Raw genomic sequence first — 20,062 nt, forward strand, 5'->3', positions numbered from 1 at the left:
TTGCAGAGCGGCTCCTTGTACTCGACTGATTCATCCACAGCTTGGTTGTTGGCGGGGGCCTTCACTGAAATCCAGTGTGTTCCTCAGACTGGTTTGAGCTTGGTGTTGCATTTTCCTGTGTGTGCTTTCCTTTTTAGGTTACAGGGATTAAACTAAATAGTCGGTATTTTTTTTCATTTTCATGTTGCCATTGTTGTGAATACAGGTTCCAGTGCATTCTCCCTGGCTTCAGGAACTCTGTGACTTGGCAGACATTTATTACATATGAGCTAATATACGAAGTATGTGATTTCTTGTATCTTCTATGAGTTATATGATTAGGTCATCTGCTTTACCCTGTTCATTACTCCAAAGTTTCTTTACCTCATCCATGGTGACGCGCGGAGCTTCCTGGCTCAGCCCCTCATTCCCCTGACCACCATCTTCCTGCCCATCGCGACCATTGCACAATACGGCTGAGATTCATTCTGCAGCTGTAGCTACCTCATCCATGTTATCTGTGACGGTGCCAATTTGGTATGTTAGAAAAATCAGCTTGTTTTTACCATTGCCGAGGCTTCTCCATGACTTCATGCATCTGTTTTTTAGAGTTTCTTCGACCTTGTTCTAGCTAAATTTGTGGACATCACTAATTTTTTGTTTGTACATTTGTTTCGGAATCCCCGTCCAGGTTCCTTTCTCGTTACCTCTTGTATGGAAAAGTGTTCCTGACTCCAAGCCTGTCGTCGCTTTCCGCAAACTCTATATATTGGTGTCCTTCTTTACTTGCTGTATATATTCCAAAATTAGCATTTACTTATTTCACCATTTTTTGTCCCAACTTTCGTTTTAAATCTTGTCACTATTGAAAACTGTGTTTTGCCTCTCAACCGGGATATCCACATGTTCATAAAACTGTGCTACTACATTGTCAACGTGAGTTGATGTTGGTATAAGCACAGACCATTTTCATTTCATGTTCCATATTTAACTTGATAGGGATTCCTGATATTCGTTTGTTGATGATGGGATTACATTCACGGCTATATATATATATATATATATATATATATATATATATATATATATATATATATATATATATATATATATATATATATATATATATATATATATATATATATATATATATATATATATATATATATATATTATATATATATATATATATATATATATATATATATATATATTTTTTTTTTAAAGGAATTAACTAGACGTGCTTAACATAATATAATTTTGATTGGCAATACTATGCATGCCCCACCCGCCCAAAGCTGTACTGACGTCTGCGAAGTTACATTTGCTTGTCTAAGTCGAAGCATTGCACGTTGCAAGGGTCAGATTCCAAGGGCGCCCTGAACATTCCTGGCACCCTCGCTCTGGAGCAGGCCTGGCCGCCGCCGAGGCCAGCTGCTCCTTCGCTGCATTCATGTATACATACATACATACATACATACATACATACATACATATATATATTCTTACATGCATACAGAACGAGACATACATTCCTACATACTCAGAAGCTGATAAAGTATATATGCCTTTATTTGGTCTTAATCTAGCGAACAAACCAATTTTGTCTGGTTCTGTTCTCTTGGTATGAGCATCTTATCAACACCACTCCTGAACCACAAACACTGGTCAGGTCACGCACTCAATTTCTTTCTTATAAGGAAGCAAATCTGAACTTTTCAGTCCAGTCTAGTTGGGTGAATTTCAACTCAACTTCTGCATTATTATTTTTTTTTTATTTCATCGTTTCATAACTCTTATCATCAAAGTATTTAGATCACTAAGTCTCGTATGAGTTATTATTAATAAAGAACCTTACACGGAAAAAGTAACAGTGCAAAAATTATAATATGAACGATGAAAGGAATTCATATTTAAGGGAACCTGGATCTTGGGACATGTTAAAGGAGAAGAGGAAGGAAGGAGAGAGACAAGGATGAACGTGATATTACCGCCGCGGAGCACAAGACGATCACTGAGGGAAGGAATGATCGGCCCACAGGCATCATTTTTCCTTTCATTTTTTTAATTTCCTACTGAACGCAAATAAACATATGCTGAAAAATTCTCTTCTTATCAACACATGTGCAGAAGTAGTGGTGAAAGCATGACTTTATAATCGAGACAAATAGGTTTTAAGTGGAATCAGATCTGTATAGTAAGGACGATATTGGAACAGCAGCGAGGTGAAGAAGAGATATCACGCCTCACGGGGAAGTGGCCACCCAGGGATGTTTTCCGCGTCCCGGAGGCTGAGCTTCAAGCCTCGGGGCACACTGATGACTCCCCTTGTGATTAAAAAGGTGAGCACTGTCGAGGCTGACGTTCCGCTAAGCAAAGACCGAAAAGAAAGGCTTGTCGCCAGCCGCGTCCGTGTCCCAGCGGTGCGACGTCTCCCCTTGAGTGTCTTGTTGAAGCTTATTAACACGACGGAGCTTCCTGCATGTTTTTGTGGATGTGACCCTTGAGTCCGACCTCCCCGAGCCCGGTACTCTTATGGCTGGTGCTGCCGGCGCTCGGCTCGGTGCCTTTGAGACTTGCTGTCGTCGGCCATCTCTTAGACTTTTTTTCTGCTGTGCAATCATTAGCTTCAGTCCGTCGTATCCTTTTTGTGTTATTTCCAGTTTTCGCTCTCTGTCTGTCTCTATCGATCTATCTATTATGTTAGTTTCTTGTGTCGATTGAAAGATGGATGTGAATAAACGGGATCAAGGAAGATGGAAAAAAGCAGGAAGATGTTATGAAATGAAAAAAAGACCATGAGGGAATAAAGAGGATGGGAAAGAAAGGGTGAACAGAAAGATTTTATTAGCATTTATCGCTTCGCAGTTTAACATATTCTTAGGTTTGTGTTGGCCAATAAAAGGAAAGGAGAAGAAGCAACGGTACGCAGACAGGAAAGGAAAGTCTTGAGAAGCAAGGAAAAAAAAGTAGAAAAGAAAAAAAAATGGAAAGAAGGAAGAATTTCTTGCATGATTGAACCCTTAGTGTTTGTGTGTGTGTGTGTGTGTGTGTAAGAGAGAGAGAGAGAGAGAGCCCTCTTGATATAACACCTTTATGAAGTTTTGCGCCAGGCGACACACACACACACACACACACACACACACACACACACACACACACACTTTCTTAAAGCCTTACATGGGCTTCGTAATATTTTCTTCTTTTTTGGAGGGGGAGAAGGAGAAAACAAGAGGTTGGGAAAGGAAGAAAATATTAAAAACAAAACAAAAAAGAAAGAAAAATATAAGAAGTAAAATGTTAGAGCGTACTCATAAGTTTTACTTGACCCCATTAGAGAGAGAGAGAGAGAGAGAGAGAGAGAGAGAGAGAAGAGCATGCCACACCCACAGAACCCTGAAAACCAGAGAAGCGTAAACAAATAAAAGAATAAACAAAAAAGATAACAATCAACACGAAAACCCAACAAGCTTGCCCGCCTACGTTCCACAGGCAAACAAACAGACAGACAGACAAGAAAACCTGAAACATAACAAAGAAAAAAATATATACACACTGACAATGCAACACTTTATCCCAGCAAGGTCAAATACTACGTTGATAAATAGATAGATAGGTCGATAGATAAAGGTAGATAGACATATAGAGAGATAGATAGAAAGATAGGTAGGTAGATAGATAAAAATTGTTTGAGTTGATTGCATATGGATGTAGAGATTGGCTGAGAGAGAGAGAGAGAGAGAGAAGGGGGGAAGAAGGGGGACTACAACATATGCGTGACTATGCTTGTAACACTAAGTCAGACACTGGGAAAGGAAGAGAAGGAAGAGGAGGAAGAGGAGCAGGAGAAAGAGCAAGAGAAGGAGGAGATGGAGAAGGAGTGAACGGTGGTGAAAGCTATCATGGAGAAGTTAAAAAAAAAAAAAGAGATTGATAGGGAAAGGTAGACTGATGGATTAGCTCGAAAACAACAACAACAAGAAATATGAAGCTGAAGGTGAAAGAATGAAAGACAAACAACAGATGAAGAGATGGACAGACAGACAGACATGAAGACTAGACAGGCTATAGACAGGCTGTTCGGAGAGAGAGAAGGAGAGGGAGGGGATAGATGAGGGAAGGATAGAAAGAAGAGGAGGAGGAGGAAGAAAAAGATGGACAAAGATTTTTTTTAAGGAAACATGAAGCTCGATAGGAAGAAACGAAGAGACTGGTCAAAGAGATGGAGAGGATAAGAATTTCGCATATAAGACAGAAGAACAAATAAGACGAAAGAGACGATGCAGAAGGCGAGACAGAGAAAGAAAATGGTCACTAGGAATAGAAAAAACAAAAGAGTAGACAAGTAATTGATTTCCATTTTACATTTGCCTCTAGTGGCTTTGCTCCAGAAACAACAAAGAATGAAAGAATGTTACTACCAAGACTTCACAAGATTCTACAGCCATGTCAGCTTAGCATCCTCTGTAGGAGAAGAGAAGAACACTGCCCTCTCCCATCAGTCGGAGTAGTCGGACTCGAACCCATAGAAAGCCAGGAAGACCCGTACAAATGCTATTTCGAAAAGGAGGAAGAGGAAGAAAGAAATAACGGCAACAACGACAATGACTAGGAGGAGGAGGAGGAGGAGGAGGGGAGCAAGCATTACAGGAGGGGGAAGTAACCTATTATCTCCGTTAATTGTCATGTAATTTTCCCTGCACAAGCAAGTATAATTACCCCCTATAGAGTAACGAGAAACAAAGGGGAGAGGGGGAGAGCAGTGAGGGGGAGCAGGGAGAGGAAGCATGTATGGGAGCAGGAAGGTGTGTCTGGAGGGGAAAGGGCTTGTTATAGGGGAAGATGAAGGGGAGAGGGAGGAAGGGAGAGAAGGGAGTCAATTTGAAAGGGGGGTTGTATGGAAGGAAGAAAGGGTAAGGGGAGGATAGTTATATGGACCAGACAGATAGCAGACTCAGACGTTTGTACAGGACCACACCATTATTTATATTAGCAAATGTAATAATGGCAGTAGTAATTATTGTTGTGGTTGTGGTTATTACTGCTGCTGTTGTTGTAGTAGTAGTAGTAGTAGTAGTAGTAATAGTAGTAGTAGTAATGTATATATTTTTAAGTAATGCATTCATGAACATAGAGTGGTTTGTGTGTTGAAGATAAAAGCATAAATATATAGTGTACGTAATGCATATACATGAATATATATATATATATATATATATATATATATATATATATATATATATATATATATATATATATATATATATATATATATATATATATATATATATATATATATGCAACATGAGTGTGTGTCACATTGCGGGATTTTTATCTTTGCAGCCGAAGCCGGAGACCAAAGCCGACGCATCAAAGTGACCGCCACGTGCAATAGTGAGTAGCGGCAGTGTCATGAAGTTTGCCGATACGGGAAGTAGAGCAATGCATGTATAGATATGTGTATGTGTGTGTGTAGCTTTGTGTGTGTGTGTGTGTGTGTGTGTGTGTGTGTGTGTGTGTGTGTGTGTGTGTGTGTGTGTGTGTTTTATGCTTAAATTGAAAGTTGTGCTTGACTGCCACGGGTAAGACAGCTATGTGGTACACATTAGGCAAATCTTCATGATGGGGAAGTCACATTTAAATATTTGGCATAATGAAAAGCAATGGAATGTTTCGGAGGCTTTCTCTGTTCATCGTTGTCTACCGTAGTTTCGAGTTTCTTCCACATCAATGTCTTAATTCTCTAACACCATTTCCTACTGAACTTTCGATAAGACTCATCCGTTCCGCAGTTTTTTTTTCCCATAAATCTTGGTTCCCGTTGCTGCCTCTCGTTTGTTATCATTCACACTATGTAGGGACGAATTACTGAATTTCCAGCCTTCATCATGTGCCTTTTTAAGCATAGAGAGAGGGAGCATTGGGAGTGGTATGCGGTCCTGCTGTTCTTGCACGCTGTATCTTGACTTCCCGAAGTTTTCAGAATTTTAAGTGGAGTCAAAACGCCATTCAATCTGTTTGAGGAATGTAAGAACGGTGATAGACTGAGTGTTATTTCTATATCGACTCTTGAGTGCTTGAAAAAACTATCCCTTTCATACTGTTTGCTCGGCTTCGCGTCACGGTATCTGGCCTTTATATTTATTTTTTTACTGATAAAGGAGAAGAAAAAAAGGTAAGGTAAATTGGAGGTAGAATAATCCCGTTATACTAAAAAGTTGCTTTGTGTTATGCCACGGCAGCACCAGAGCTTTGAGCTGCCATGAGAACGAGGAAGTGGTAACTAAAGCAAAGTGTAAGTCTGACTGACAGTCCACGGAAGTGTTGCTCCCCAGGTGCCTTTGACCGTCTCCTTAGGAGGTTGGCGTTTCCTTGATATCTTATGCTTCAATAATCGTGTGAAATTTACGATGACTGATAAATTTTATTTCATTACATATATAAATAAGAATATAAGTGATTTAAAATACTGAATAATTTTGGACTTTTCTGTTCAGAGAAGTTTATGAGGATCGTTCCCATACAAGCTAAATTGTGGTGTCGATCAATGTTTTGAACACTTTAAACAGTAAGTGTGCGGACAACACTCCTTTTTAGCCGCGCTGCTTGATTACAGGGCTCGGAAAATGATTACAGCCTTCAATCCTGGCGGTTTGCATGCAATGCCGTGTAAGTGAATACTGCTTTGTCAAGTGCTATTTACTTACGGATGCGGGAATTTTTTTTCATTTTCTTAAAATTTTCTGCAAGGTACGCCTAATGAAAGATGACAAAACATTGTCTGCGATGCAGCCTTTTATTAATCATACCTAGAAACGCGTTTCCTTAAGCAGATACTTCAGAAACTCTATATGTGAGAAAAAATCGTGTCTCTTGAGATGACCGCGTCGGAAGCTCAGGTTATTTCGTTTGAAGCGTGTCACAACGGCGGTGTCCAAGGCGGAGCGGCGTGCGGCAGGGAGTCCCTCGGCGGCCTTACAAGGAGGACGGGTCGATCGCCCTCGTCTGCGGCGTGGAACCTTGACGAGACGTAATGAGCGAGACAAATTCCCGGACAGAAACTTTGTCAGACCCACGAGAGGCGGAGGCCGGGCGTGGGGAGGGGGAGAGGAGAGGGAGGGAGAAGGCGAGGCTGCATGTAGGGGAGGGGAGAAAGCATGGCGACAGGGCGATAGAGGGGAAGGGAGAAGGCAAGTCTGGATGTCGGGGATGGAAGAGAACAAGGCGATGGAAAGGGGAGGGAAAGGGAAGGTCCGTAGGTAGAAAAGGGGAGAAAATGAAGGGGTGAAGAGGGGAGGAAAGCATGCAATGGGAGGAGGCACGGAAGGGGAGAGGTTTAGTCTGAGATGGGGGAGGGGAGTGGAAGGCCAAGTAAAGACACTGGGGGATTAAAAGAGAGAGGGGGAGCAATGAGCTGGGGGGGACATGTGGTACAGTTAAGTAAAGATGAGGATTACGTAGATGACTGTCTGGAGATACCCGCGGAGGGAGAGAGAGAGAGAGAGAGATAAGCGATTAGGTGAAGGGTGGGAGGAAGGGAGGAAGGGGTGGTGAAATGTTGGCGGGATGTAGGGGTGGACGTTGCAGGAAGGGAGGGGGAGGGATGTAGGGAAAGTGAAGGATGTAGGGGAGAGCCGGAGGAATGCATGGGTAATAAATAGGGTGGAGGGGGAAGGAGGAAAGGAGGGCGAGAGAGGAGTTGAGAGGGACGGAGGGAGGGAGAGCTGAAGGAGGGGTGGACGTGGAGGGAGATACGCGTGGGTAAGAGGTGGACGATGCATAGGGAGGAGGAGAAGGGAAGAAAAAGGGAAGGGAAGGGAAGGGGAGGAGGGAGGGGTTACCTGAGCAGCGAGCAACGTAAGCATATAATTACACTACAGGTAAGCCACAAGACGCTTCGCAGGTGTTGTTACGCTAATGAGGCCGACACAGGTAATTAGTCTGCCCTCCCGCTAGTCTCCGGCGGCGCAGCACACACACACACACACACACACACACACACACACACACACACACACACACACACACACACACACAAACACAAACAAGAAATTTCTTTATATAAGCATGCAGGTAACTTCTCTCACTTCTTACCTCCTCCTCCTCCTCCTCCTCCTACAACTACTGCTACTACTACTACTACTACTACTACTACTACTACTACTACTACTACTAACTTTTCCTGTAAGTATTCACGTACAGTCTCTCTCTCTCCCATCCTCCCTGCTACCCTTTCCTCCCTCCTTCCATCCTCCTCGCCCCCACCCCACCCCCCCACCCTTAAATGTTTTCCTGTTTACCCACTTTTCCTTTTTCCTCTCCTTAAATGCCCTGAGACTCCAGTCAGAAAAAAAAGAACGGTGTCAAGTCAACTATCTTGCTTGTTGATCTTTTTCTTTTTCTTGGGTGATCAGGAGGGAAGTATTAGGTGCCCTGTTGGCCGTCGTTTTACCTGTGTTCCTGTCCTTTTTTGTCCGTTTTTGTCGTAATGAGACCTGGTGTTCCCGTGTGCGTTTTTATTATTATTTTTTTTTTTTTTGTGTGTGTGTGTGTGCGAGTGAGCATGTGCATGTAAGTGTGCGTGCGTGTGTATGTGATTGGTAGGTGGTCCGTGACCCGGGTGTCTCGATGTGTGTGTGTGTGTGTGTTGTGTGTGTGAACATTTTGTATATCTAAACTGCATTCTCTCTCTCTCTCTCTCTCTCTCTCTCTCTCTCTCTCTCTCTCTCTCTCTCTCTCTCTCTCTCTCTCTCTCTCTCTCTCTCTCTCTCTCTCTCTCTCTCTCTCTCTCTCTCTCTCTCTCTCTCTCTCTCTCTCTCTCTCTCTCTCTCTCTCTCTCTCTCTCTCTCACACACACACACACACACACACACACACACACACATTCAGTATCTCACACCCCCATCACCTCCCACAGCTAACTCATTCTAAGAAAAGCCTAAAACCAACTTGCAAGACAAAGCGGGGAGTAAAAAATACCGAGACGAGACAAGAAAAAAAAAAAAAAAAGCACCACATCAAATCTTCCTTGAGTCACCGATTACGTCACTGCATTGGCTCCTCTGATTGGCGGAGAGCGCGTATGGCAAGGCAATCTTTCCACCAATCAGAGAGGAGCCTTATACGGGGAGCCTTAATCCAGTTATAGTTGCCCCCCTCCGTGCTACCCTGCCCTACCTTCCCTCCTCCCTTCGTCGTCGTCGTCCTCCTCTTCCTCTGATACGGACGTGGAACTTATATTAGTCTTAAGATACAACGGACAATATACTTCCGGATTCGTGTTATCTACGAGGTCGTTCCCGGCGTTATATTCCTAAAAATGACACGACTTTGATCATTCGGGGACATGCTTCTTCTTTCGTCTCTCCTGTTTTATCTGTCCCGTTTTCCCTTTTTGTTTTGTCTTAATATTTCAAATTTTGCTTAATGTGTCTGGCGTCTTTCTTTGTGGCTGTGTTCTGTGTGTGTGTGTGTGTGTGTGTGTGTGTGTGTGTGTGTGTGTGTGTGTGTGTGTAAGTGATCATGATTTTGATTTGGATTTGTCTGTTTCCTTTCTATCTGGTTCCTTTCTCTCTGTCCACTTGTCGTTCTTTCTCTCTACCTCTTACTGTCTGTCTGAGTCGGTGCCTGTTTCTCTCCTCTGTCTGTCCGTCTCTCTTTGTCTGTATTTCTGTGCCTCTCTGTCTGTGTCTATCTACTTGTCTGTCTGTCTGTCTTCATGAATATTGGATCAATCGGTTACGCCCCTGAATATTTTGAGATGTGTTCGAGGCGTTTGTGAGGCTTTCAGATATTTTCCTTTTTTTTTTATTAGGAATATTGTTTAATAATTATTATCATATTAATATTAATATTATTGATGTTGCTGTTGTTTTGTTTTGTTTTTATTGTTGTTGCCGTGTTCGTGGTGGTTATAACTACACAAATCACCTCTGCTCTTTTCTAAAATTTTCTTACAAATCTCGATGAATAATTTAGATTAAATAGATAATGCTTGTATTGATGGTGAGTACGGAAGCGAAGAGAAACACGAACAAAGATCAAGGAGAGATACAGGGATGGAAGGCCGCGATTCAGTACAACAAAGGAACACAACAAACACCGCCGCCAAGGCCAGGCAGCGAGTGAGTACACCTCCTGCCGTGGCGCCGGGCACGTGAGGGAAGGATTCCGAGGAGGTGACCGCCGCCGCCTCACTGCTCCCTCCCTGCGTGGCTCCAAGCAGAGCAGATATGTTAGATAAATGTAATATGGATTGCAATAAAGGCAATTGCAATATTTGTAAAAATAATAACAATAAAAACAAAAGAAAACATATAATCTTAATTATTGCTATAATGATTACTGTATAGTACTGTTATTACCTTTATAATAATATTAATATTACAAAACCAATTATTACAACATTTTTAAAATGATGAAATGAAAGTATTAATATTGATAGAATTGATTAAAAAAAAAAATAATAGTAAAACCAAAAACAGCAACAACAACAACAACGACAACAACAGCATCAACAATAACAATGATAATAATAGTAGTAGTAATAATAATAATAATAATAATAATAATAATAATAATAATAATAATAATAATAATAATAATATAATTATAATTATTATTATTATTATTATTATTATTATTATTATTATTATTATTATTATTATTATTATTATTATTATTATTATTATTATTATTATTATTATTATTATTATTATTATTATTATTATTATTATTATTATTATTATTATTATTATTATTATTATTATTATTATTATTATTATTATTATTATTATTATTATTATTATCATAATTATGATTATTTTTGTTATTGTTATTATTATTATTAGTATATTTATTAATATCATCATCATTATCATTATCATCATTATTATTCTTATTAGATTCGTTTTACAGTCACTTATTTTCAGTCTCTTCCTTCCAGACATTTTTTTCATTTTCGCCTAAAAAAAAAAAAAAAAAAAAAAAAAAAATTTACGCGTTGCCTTCTCTTGGCTGCTGCCGTTGCCTTGCGTTCTTCACTTGCCTTCCGTGCCCTCTCCTGCCGTTCTCCAGTCGCTTCCCTTCCTGCTGTTCATATTCTTGTTCCTCTAACATTACTTTTTGCTATCATCGTGATTTTTTTTTAGTTGGTGTACGTTCATCTCTGTTGTTTGTAAATGATTAATCCGTTGAACGAGTGTTGTTTCTGTACATTTTTTTTATGTTATTAATATTTTTTTCTTTATTATCAGTATTTTTATTACTATGTTTGTTATATTTTATTAACATTTTCATTTTTTTCTTTTTTTATTGTCGTTATTATCTTTCATTCATCACGTCCTTGTGCATAATTTCGTGACAGTTCTTCTCCACTTTAACTCTCCTCTTCTCCCCCTTCTTCCCGACTTCTCCGCCGCCCCCGTTCCAATTCTCCACCACCACTTCCACCAGCACCACTACCACGACCACCACTACCACCACCACTACTACCACCACCACCACTATCACCACCACCACGTCCTCCACCTCCCTCTCTTGCATTCTTCACTAGCTTTTTCCGCCAACGCCTATTCATGGTATGACTCTGTTCTCCTCCTCGTGCCGCGACGGAACAGCCTTGTGTGTGTGTGTGTGTGTGTGTGTGTGTGTGTGTGTGTGTGTGTGTGTGTGTGTGTGTGTGCACCCCACGTACACACCTGCAGCCAAATACACCCTGACCTTCACCCTGCCTCCCCTCTGACCCCTGACCTTCCCTTATGCTCAGTGACCTTGCCCTCCCCTGCCTGTGACCCTCTCCTCGCTCTGTCTCCTTCCCTCGCCTCTCCTCTCCCTCTTCCTCCTCCCTCTCCTTTATGCCCTCAGCCCCTTCTCTCTCTCTCTCTCTCTCTCTCTCTCTCTCTCTCTCTCTCTCTCTCTCTCTCTCTCTCTCTCTCTCTCTCTCTCTCTCTCTCTCTCTCTCTCTCTCTCTCTCTCTCTCTCTCTCTCTCTCTCTCTCTCTCTCTCTCGCCTTCCCTCCATTGACTTTTTTTTTCTTTTTTTCAAAAGCTTTTCTTGTTAGTGAAAAAATACATATAAAAAGACGTATTTATAGGTATCATATAACCTTAGTTGTAGAAAGTGATAGTATTAGCATATTAGTTCATGATTATGTAGGGTTTTTTTTTTACAGTAAAGAAAATATATCAAAGGCAAAAAAGAAAATAACGAGAAACATGAAAAATTATAAAATTTGGTAATAATATTAGTTAAAGCACAAATAACTATGATTGGAATAATAATAACAACAACAACAACAACATCACCACCACTACCACATACCACCACCACCACCACCAACAACAACAACAACAATCCCAAGCTCACCTTCTCTTCGTCGCCAGGTAACACGGCCACACGCTGACGCTCATCGGCCTCCGCGAACAGGCGTCACCAGGAGCGGGCAACTTGGACGGGTCACGGCGGACAAGCATTATTATCAGTTATTTTATGTTTCACTCCGTATTCCCTCAGTACAAACGGGTAATTAACCATCATTTTGCTTTTATCCTTCCTCTGGTGATTTTTTTTTTTTTGGCGCTCCGGTTTTATTTATTTCTTCATATGTCTTTTGTTTACTAATGTCATTAGGTTTTAAGTCCATTTAGCTTTAGTGTTATTTTCTCTTGCGTCTCCTGAAGATTGTCTTGTTAAGTTTTTTTTTTTATGCTTAAGAAAATTAAATAACCGGTTCGCTAACATTCCCGTTATTATGAAGCTCGTGTCTTAAGGATTACAGAATTATTTGCTCACGTCTCCCGAATCTTTCTTTTAGTTCTTATTCCTTTTGTAAACTTATCACGAAAACCAACAAAAGAAATGTTAACACGTGCAATGCTGCCCTATAGTCTTTTTTTCTGGTGAATATATAATCACCCCTTTTCTTGCCTTCATTTGCACGCTCACTTATAGATTGCAATGCCAGTTTCAGTCGCTGCCGCCGAAGTGCTGCACTGCAATTACAGGTTGAAACGTCATCCACTTTGAGGCAATTACGAGTGTATAAATTAAATGTCTTATTAAACACAACACGTATAGAGCCGCGTCGAGATATCACGCGTCTGTAAAATGAAGCGCTACGTGGCGTGTGTGTCATTTGTGAGATTAATAAGTAATTAGCCGTGTTAATCTGCAGTTAGGATTATGATTAATGTATCCTTGGCTACACTCAAAACATAATACAGCACTGTGATTATCCGCGCTCAGATAAGTGTGGCCTCCTATCTAGTGTGGTTTCTAATTACGAGAGACAGACAGACAGACAGACAGACAGACAGAGAAACAGACAGACAGACAGATAGGCAAACATGGATACAAAAGAAAATAAATAAGGCAACATGGCACAAACTTTGCCTCTGGTCGCACGCGTGTACGAATGCATGAGCTGAATAATACACGGAATTGAAGGAAAAAAGGTCTTTCGATTATCAACATAAAATTATTCGTGATGTACACATTTTTTATTCACCTGTCTCATTACCTACCTGGCTCGCCTAATTAACAGTCTCCTAATTAGGACAGGTGTGTGTGTGTGTGTGTGTGTGTGTGTGTGTGTGTGTGTGTGTGTGTGTGTGTGTGTGTGTGTGTGTGCTTGTGCGTGTTTATTTGATTTTATAACCTGACGTGTAGGTAAAGAAAAAAATACTGGCTACGTTCTGCCTTACCGGTTTGGTCTCCCTTTCTGTCGTCCACTAATGAACAGGTTGTTAATTACAGACATGCATCAGCTTCCTTTATCCTTAGGTGTATATATTTACCCTTATATATATTTTTCTCACATACCTCTCGGCTCCGTGTACATAAATGAGTGCAGCATCTCAGTTCGCCTGCGCCTAGATTAATTATGCTCACTGTGATTGTTCTTGTTTTACGTTAAATCTTGAAAGAGCAAATTTTGTCAGGAATTAAGTTTAGAAGCACTGTGTAGCACTAAGAAAATAAACCAACCGTAAACCTGATTTATTTGAGTTCAGATTTAATCGATTATAAGAAAAAACAAAAACATCAATAATAATAATTCTAAATACGAAAATTACAACAACATTACCAACAAAAATAATAGCATCAGAAAATAATAACTACAATAGCAACGACGATAAAAATATAAATGGTAACAATAACAATGGTAATATGTATAACAATAGCGAAAATATTCAAAACAATAAGGATACTGCTACTAATTGTAGTTGTAAAAATATTAATAATAATAATAATGATAATAATAATAATGGAAATAATAACAATAGTAAAAATAATAACAATTGTAAAAATAATAACAATATTGAAAATAATAATAATCATAATCATAATAATAATAATAATAATAATAATAATAATAATAATAATAGTAATAATAATAATAACAGTAATGATAATATAATAATAATAGTGATAATGATGAGGCTAATAATAATGATCGCAAAATATTGATAAGAATAATCATAGTTTTATCATTATTGATAAAACTGATGATAATAATATTTGGAATAATTTTAGTAAAAGTATATAATTGTATTATGCTGCTGCTGCTGAAAATAATATATATATATATATATATATATATATATATATATATATATATATATATATATATATATATATATATATATATATATATATATATATATATATATATATATATATATATATATATATATATATATATATATATATATATATATATATATATATATATATATATATATATATATATATATATATATATATATATATATATATATATATATATATATATATATATATATATATATATATATATATATATATATATATATATATATATATATATATATATATATATATATATATAGTTATATATATATATATATATATATATATATATATATATATATATATATATATATATATATATATATATATATATATATATATATATATATATATATATATATATATATATATATATATATATATATATATATATATATATATATATATATATATATATATATATATTATTTCTATCATCGTCACCAACGTAGTGAGAATTGTGTGACGAAATACTCAACGTATTAACTGCAGTATTCCCAGCAGTAGAAGATTACACGCTGCAGCAGCGCCTCAAGCAGATTTCTTTGTCAATGTTATTTTCCGGAAAACCAAACAGAAAATGTGTGCAGTTGTCCATGCAGAAAGAACACCATTTTGCGGGCAACTTTCAATCCCTCCCCTGCTCTCTCCATTCGCCTCTCTCTCTCTCTCTCTCTCCATTCCTCTCTTTCTCTCCTCCTCAGCTCTCCCTCCCTTTAAAGCTTCCAGTAAAAAGTCACACACCAGAAACTTCAAATCTACCACCTCCCTCATCACCACGAGCACGGCCAACTCAAAACTCCGACAGAATTAAAGTAAAGAGAAAAAGAAAAGGGAAAATGCCAGCCGGGACAGCTCGGGGCAGGGTGGCAGGGATGTGTTGTTGTCCGCGGAGTCAACCAACAATTACTTTCATCATACTCATCGCCAAGACCCACAATCGAGAAGGGAACTCATATCCTCTTCTTTGCTTTTTTTTTTTTTCTTGCACAATTTTAGAGTAATGACGAAGGGGAATTTTATTTAATTGCCTGACGATAATCTTCGCCTTTTTGTGCCTCGTGTTCTATTATCGTGTCCGGCCAATGAAAGGTGGAAGACGTTGACCTCCTCCTCCTCCTCCTCCTCCTCCTCTTGCCGCCGCTGCTGCTACTGCAGTCTCCTCAGGTGTACTCCTGTGTTAATTGCTTCACCCCGGGACAGGTGAGGCCCTTCCTGCGGCCCCTTTGAACCAACTTTTTTTTGTTGCTTTGGTAGAGACAGCGAGGAAGGAATCACAAAAATAGATAATATAGAAAAAAATAGGAAAATGAAAGGTAAACGTTTTAGAAACAAATCTCATATAATGTAAAGTTTTCTGAGCTCCTTAGGATAATTTAGTAGTTGCACACGTTTTACCATAAATATCTTTCAAAATAGTAGACAGTTATCTTCTCACCAGAAATAAATTGATTCTCAGAAACTTTTTAAAGTGGTTTAACTATGCATTTGTAGCCCTTCAATGTACGGAATTATTAATACTTCGGAGAAATAAACTAAGACAGTATTATTTTCGATCACTGAAGATTGGCTGGCCTAATGCTGAGAAAAAAAAGATGAACAAAAAAACAAAAAACGAAATTCGGCCAAAAAATTACGTTGACATTATAAGCCAAAACTCGTTGAGAAAGTCTAAAATTGGAAATCTTTATATATTATCTTACCAGTAAAACCTTTGAGGGGACGCAAGAGCCTGGGATGGCGTAATAGCAGTTTTGTAAGAAAAACAAATACGTTGACTTGAGGGTTCATAAATCGTGCGTGCTGTACCGAAGGCTGGGCGAGACGGGGTGAGGCGGGGCAGGGCAGGGTAGGGCAGGGTCGACACGGTGGATTAGGGGTAGTCCAACCATCACCACCTCCCCTGCACCACCACCACCACACCGAAGTAAAATAGTGTCGGGTTTATTGGTTATCGCGGTGCAAAATATTTACTCTTTATGCCATGACTTGAGGCCATAAATGTCGTTAAGAGCCTTTTACAGAAGCAAATTTATAGTGCTGAGAGTAGTGGGTGCATGGGTGGGAGGCAGGGGAGGGTCAGGGCAAGGAGAGGAGAGTCACGTGGGGAGAATGGAGAGTATGGGTAGGCAAAAGGTGAGGTAAGGTATGGATGGGACAAGGTGTGGTGGTCCATGGAAGATGTTCTTTAGGGTAATGGTTCTGTTGGTGGTAAGGAGAAAGATGAAAAGAAGATAGGCAGGGAAAGGGTCAAGGCGTGGGTAGATTTGGGCAAGATAAGGCAAGTTGGGGTAGGTACTAAAAGGAACTTGACTGGGTCGTAGGCGAAGGTGATGATGGTTATGGTGATGGTTGTAAGGGAAAAGAATGAAAATAAGATAGGCACGGAAAGGGTAAGGGCGTGGGTAGATTTGGTCAAGGCAAGGCAAGCTGGGGTAGGTACTAAAAGGAACTTGATGGTGCTATGGTCGACGGTGATGATGGTAGTGGTGGTTGTAAGGGAAAGAATGAAAAGAAGATAATCAGGGAAAGGGTAAGGGCTTGGGTAGATTTGGGCAGGGCAAGGCAAGTTGGGGTAGGTACTAAAAGGTACTTGACTGGGCTACAGGCGAGGGTGACGATGGTAGTGGTGGTCGTGGTGGTTAAGGGAAGGATGGAAAGAAAATAGGGGTGGATACAGTGAGGGTGTGGGTAGGTCTGGGCACAGGAAGAAGTGGAGTGGTTACTGAAAGATACTTGACGTGGGGGTATAGGCGAAGGTGACGTGGTCGTGGTGGTGGTGGTGGTAACATCTGTACCTTGAGGAGTAGAGGGAACAGACAGCATGCTCGCCCACGCCTGCAGCCTTGTGTAAAGCCCCGTTTTTACCCGAGTTTTTCTTGCCCCAGACGCTGCTGCCGCTCGTCCAGGTAAGGTGATCCCAGGTAACTTACATGCTACCTGTCTGTTCCGATATCCCTTCCCTCCGTCAGTGTGCCGTGTTGTCTGCCAGGCGTTACAGGGGAAGAGGAAGGGGGGAAGTGAAAGAGAAGAAAAAGAAGAAAAAGAAAAGAGAAAAGAGAAGAAAAAGGATGAAGATGAAGAAGAAAGTAAAGAAGATGAAGCAAAGAAAAAGAAGATGAAGCAGAAGAAGAAAGATGAGGTAGTAATGATTATAATGAATATGAAGATTGTACACAAAAAACAGGAACCTCATCAAGAAAAATGAATGAAAAGAAAACAGTAGATAATTAGAGGAAGGGAAAAACAGCTAAAAAAATGAACTGCAAGGGAGAAGAGTAGAAGAAAAGTACAACCTCAGCACACACACAAAAAAAATAAAGAGGAGAGAGACGGACCAACAAGGAAAGGGCTGAAAAACTAACTCTGCATTCTTGCTCATCTGAATACTTGATCATTTTCTCGGAAGCAGCGCTGCCATCCTGCCTTCATGCGTGAGTGGGTCTTGATGCGGCCACACACCAGCTGCTTGAGGCTTCTGCTGAGGGAGGGAGTGTTACCTCGCCCGGTGCTTGTTAGTGAGAGTCTCTTTTTTTTTCTTTGTTGTTATTTGTTTGTTGTTCATATTTAAAAGTAAAATTGCGGTTTGTTTGTTTCCTAGATGCTCGGTTTTGTCGTTGTCGTTGTTGTTGTTGCTGTTGATTACTGTGGTGGGTGTTGTCGTTGTTATTTCAAGGGATGCTTAAATTGTTTTGTTGTTTCTGTTGTTTTCTCGACTACGCTGCTGCTAGTATTTGAATGCATTAATATTAACATTGAATTATAATATTAGTACTTCTACAACAATAATGACAACACATTTTATTGTCACTAATACTTCTAACAATACTACAGCAAACATCACTACAATCACCCTCACCTTCACCACCACACTCAACACCACTATAACCACCACCACCACCACCACCCTGCCGTCTCAGCAATAGATGTAAAACGAAAACAAACCAAATGTAAAGTCGCCCTAAAATGTTGCCGTCGGGCGCACATTACTGCCCGGGAGACAGCGTCCAGGTGTTTACAAGGTGAGATAAAGGTGCAGTGGCGAGGCTCATTAGTACCTGTGGACGGCAGGCACAGGTATAATGGGCGCAGATAAAAGATGTTCCCGGTAGGGTTGTGTGACAGACGGACCAGCGCGCCGGCCTGCCTGTCGCCCTCCCCTTCCTTTCCCTCGCTTTCCTACCTTCCCTTCCCTTCCTCCCCGTTCATCGTCCTCCCTCCCTCCCTTCCCCTCCAGCCTCTGCCTCTCCTGCCTCAAGTCGCACTGCTTAGACTCGTTTTGATATTTGTTGTTTTATGTTTGTTTATTTGTTTGCTTGTGTAGTTATGGTGTGTGTGTGTGTGTGTGTGTGTTTGCGTGTGCGTATGTGTTTGTGTCTGTGTCTGTGTCTGTGTCTGTGTCTGTGTTTGTGTGTGTGTGTGTGTGTGTGTGTGTGTGTGTGTGTGTGTGTTTCTTTGTATAGACGAAGGTATAAAAACTACACACGCAAATATAAGAGTAATATTTTCAGATACTACAAAATTTCTTCATTAAAATTTACTTATTCATTATTTACTTCTTCTTCATCGTTTACCCCTTCTGCCTCTTCCTCCCTTCTGCCCCTTCCTCACCTTTCCCTCCTTTACATTCTCATTTTATAATTCCTGCTTATGAACTAGCATGCTCTCCTCCACCTTTGCATTATAATTAGTTCATTTTCTCTGCCTTATTTAGAGCGATAATTGGCACCTCGGGAGGATGCTGATACAGGCTTCCCAAACCAGTCTTCATCATTTACATACGCAGGTTTACAAGGTGTGTGCAAACAGAACTTGTTAATATACCACAATGAGTCTGCAGTCACGGTACACACACTCTCTCTCTCTCTCTCTCTCTCTCTCTCTCTCTCTCTCTCTCTCTCTCTCTCTCTCTCTCAGGTAGAAGAAGGACAGATGAACAGACCGACTATTGCTTTTTCTGTCAGGTTTGAATTTCAGTCTAAAAAGAAAAAAAAGTATCAGTAGAAAAAAATAATCATCACCTCTGCTTGCCATTCTTACCTTTTACTTAGATACTAATTTCCTTTGTTAGAAGATCCCGGTGAGATGTGTTTTTTTTTCTTTCTAATCCATTGGTCGTCCCACTGCACCCTGACTACTTCTTTGACACCTCCGAAAATAAGTGACTCGTTTTTTCTGAAGTTATGATTTTCTTTTTCTTTTACTCGAGGGCCTTATCCGTTGTATTACGCTGCGGCTCTTGTAAGGACTGGTTTGGGTGTAGAAAAAAGCAGTTTTGGGGTGTCTGGGCGCCACGTGTGTATCTCGAAACCTTGAGGCGAGTCTTCTTCCTTTTGACCTTAGCTGAGGTAAGGTCGAGACTCCTCTGTACTCGTTTGGCCTCGCCCTAGAGTACTCCAGCCAGCATCGACCCTTAAAACCTCTCCAGGCCTAACTCTTTCCCCAGCAGTACCATCTCCAGCAAGTCAAATCC

General features: G+C 40.0%; 1 long non-coding RNA gene across 5 annotated transcripts in view; it reads left to right on the forward strand.

The window, feature by feature from the left end:
- Nucleotides 1-20,062, forward strand: part of LOC127000042 (uncharacterized) — a 257,073-nt gene that overhangs the window by 84,350 nt on the left and 152,661 nt on the right. For all 5 annotated transcript variants that reach the window (XR_007753756.1, XR_007753757.1, XR_007753760.1 and 2 more), the window contains one exon: nucleotides 5,323-5,373. This is a non-coding gene — a long non-coding RNA (uncharacterized LOC127000042). The remainder of the gene's footprint in view (nucleotides 1-5,322; nucleotides 5,374-20,062) is intronic.

This window comes from Eriocheir sinensis, chromosome 17, assembly GCF_024679095.1.
Source record: "Eriocheir sinensis breed Jianghai 21 chromosome 17, ASM2467909v1, whole genome shotgun sequence".
NCBI lineage: Eukaryota > Metazoa > Arthropoda > Malacostraca > Decapoda > Varunidae > Eriocheir > Eriocheir sinensis.